This window comes from Diadema setosum, chromosome 3, assembly GCF_964275005.1.
Source record: "Diadema setosum chromosome 3, eeDiaSeto1, whole genome shotgun sequence".
In the NCBI taxonomy this organism is placed as follows: Eukaryota; Metazoa; Echinodermata; class Echinoidea; order Diadematoida; family Diadematidae; genus Diadema; species Diadema setosum.
Genome location: NC_092687.1, coordinates 6681595 through 6685146, shown reverse-complemented (window position 1 = coordinate 6685146; position 3552 = coordinate 6681595).

The following is a 3552-nucleotide window of genomic DNA, read 5'->3' as shown; positions in this document are numbered from 1 at the left end:
AACAGAAGTGATCGAAGTGAAGTACATGTATACCGTTGCTTAAAGTGCGAAAAATGGAGGGACCCACTAAAAAGACAGAGCTTGTAGTATGTGGGCCCCTCTGAAAAAGAACATCGATGGAATCGAATCACCGTAGATACAAAAGATAACAAAGTGGAAGAAGTCTGGAAGCCCACTGAAAATAGATTACCAGATATACACTTTCATAGACGCGAACAAACATGAAACAGGACTAGACAACGAGACCACTACTGAAAAAAAAGGTTGTACAAGACAAAACGGGATGGACAAGACTGACAAACTGAAGACAAAATAGCAGACAAGAATGCACAAGAGAAACAGATACAGAACAACAGAAACAGCGATCTTCGGCAGAAGCATGCCAAGAGAATCAGAAGATAGTTGTAGGGGAAAAGTAATATTTTGACGCCTGAAAAAAAGACAAGAAAATAGAAAATAAAGGGACGTGTGAACAGGAGTAACATACGGAAAGTCAACTTCAAGACGCTATGGGCAAAATGGCATAGGTGACAACATTGCGAACATCCAGGAGAAAGATACCATTAATTCTTCGAAGAGGGGACAAAGTGAGCAGGTAAGTATAATTCTGAGAAAAAAGGCCAAATGGTTAATTCGGTATTGTAGAGTCATACGATTGCAATAAAAAAGACTTCAGTCTCCTCTTGAAAGAATATATGGATGGAGCGTTTTTTAAGCCTTGATTCAAAGAATTCCAATAATTTGGGCCTCCATAAATAAGTGTGTTTTTAGCAAAAATCGTTCTTAAAAGAGGTAAGTGAAATTCATTGGAACGCCTAGTAGGATATTCATGAAATGATTGATTTTTGAGGAACATAGAGTCAAAAATAGACGGAAGCAAGTTATTACAATACTTGTACACAAATTGCCCTAAATTAAACAAAAACAAATCTGCAATTTTTAAGAGCTTGTTGGAGGCAAACAACATATTTGTATGAGAACGTACAGGGGAATAACAGATAACACGGAGAGCTTTCTTTTGTAAAAGAAACACTCTCTCTAATAAATTCTGATGCGTGTTGCCCCAAACTAATATTCCATAATTAAGATAAGGCAATATTAACGACGAATATAGCATAAGTAATGATTTTTGTGGAATATGAAATTTCAATCTATTTACAATGCCTATATTACGTGAATTTATATTGCAGACATTATCAACATGTGATTTCCAGGAAAGTTTTCACACCCAAAAATTTGATATGTGAGACTCTTTGTAGATGAGAGTCATCTAATACTATATTTGTACTTAAACTATCAACAATATTACTAAAAAGCATATATTTCGTTTTTGAGCATTGAGTGATAGCCTATTGGCCCTGACCCAGTTTGTCACTTTTTTCAATTCAATGTTAATTTTATCAACGAGAAAATCAATATCATTATGGGCGAAAAATACATTAGTGTCATCTGCAAAATGAATAAAAGAGAGGTCGTCGGATACGCGACAAAAATCATTGATATAAATAATGAAAAATTACGGCTCCAATAAGAGACTTCCCTGTGGGACACCACATTTAACTTCTCTGACAACGGAATCATTGTTTTTAATTGTAACGAATTGTTTTCTATCAACTAAATAACTTTTGAACCACTCCAAGGCCTTCCCACGTATTCCATAATGCGATAACTTATAAAGTAAAATATCATGATTGATAGTGTCGAAGGCCTTGGAGAAGTCCAAGAAAATACTAACTAAATGAGAATAGTTATTGATTGCGTGAACAACTCTATCAACAAAATGCAAAAGAGCATGCGTAGTACTATGTTTCTCACGAAAACCAAACTGAAAATTCGTAAAAACGTCATGTACCTTCAAAAAAATTGATCATTCTCTTGTAAATAAGTTTTTCTAAGACCTTAGACAATGACGATAATAATGAAATTTGGCGATAATTGCTGACTTCGAACTTATCGCCTGCCTTAAATATTGGGATTACTTTAGCTAATTTCATTTTATCAGGGAACACACCATTAAAAATTGACAAATTAAATATATGAGCAAGTGGGTCAGCGATCGAGGAAATAACACCCTTAAGTATGAAATTATCTATCTCATCATAACCAGAACTTCGTTTATTTTCAAAAGAGGAAATTACATCAATAATTTCAAATCTGTTAGTTGGTATAAAAAGATGGAATCAGAATTACGCTGACCTAAAAATGCAGTAAAATGAGAATCTGTTGCAGGAATGTTTTGAGCATAATTTTCGCCTATTTTTGAAAAATAAGAATTAAAAATATTTTCAATATGAAGAGGATCATTTATCAATTCATCATTCAATTTAATTTTATCAATGTCAGAGTGTTTACTCGGAACATTCATGGCCTATTTTAGGACTTTCCAAGTATTTTTCATATTAAACTTATATTTCGATAATTGCTTAAAATAATATCTTTTCTTTTCAGAACGTAAATTCATTGTCAAAGTATTTTTGTATGATGTATATCTATTCTTCGATCGCTCAGTTTTTTCCAATTTGTACTTACAAAACAAACGATTTTTCCTATTAATTGAACGAAGAATTGATCTGGAAATCCAAGGTAATCTAGGTGTCTTTTTATACTCTGTTCTATTTCTTTGTTTTGGGATTACATCATCTAAATGATGATTAAAAGTTTCCATAAAATTACAAAAAGAAATATTAACATCATCGCTGCCAAATACTCCTGACCAGTCAGCATTCTCGAGAGCCACATCAAAACTAGCAAACTTTTCAGGTGAAACGTCTAAACAAAAGAGGTGAAATAGGTTTAATATTAGCTGGTGTTTAAAGAGTAAAACAAGTCATTATTGGAAAATGATCAGTCACATCTGAAAGAATTATAAAAGAGTCAGGGAGGGATAGAATATTACAAAACAAGTTGTCAATGAGGGTGGCAGAGCGATCTGTAACACGTGTGGGTTTAGAAATAAGAGGAAGAAAGGACGAGGACAGAAGTGTGTGAAGAAAATCACTAGAGATATTATCATGCTCAGACTTCAGCAAATCAATATTGAAATCGCCGAGTAAAAAGCAATCCTTATTTCGGAAAACGTGTGAAATATCAAGATCTGAAAAATAAGTTTAAAAATCATTGGCGTTTGAATTAGGAGGTCTGTATATAATGCCTACCATAAGATTTCTACATCCTGGGGTAAGAATTTCTATAAACAAAGATTCAACAACATTGTCCATTCTAGAAATATCTTCATGAACAATAGTATCAAAGGAACGTGATATGTACAATGCAACGCCCCCTCCATTCTTATCAAGCCTATTGTTAACAAACAAATTATAACCCTCAATTGCGAAATGATTTTCTGTATTGGAAGCTAACCATGTCTCACTTAATCCGATAACGGATAGCGTCTGGCTTTCATCAGATTCTAATAAAAATTTTAAATCATCAAAATGTTTATTCAAACTCCTTATATTTAAATGTAACAAAGAAAACGTGTCCTCAGAAAAATTATGAATCATATCTTTGCATTGATTCACTGTAATATTATTGCACAACATATTTTGAGTG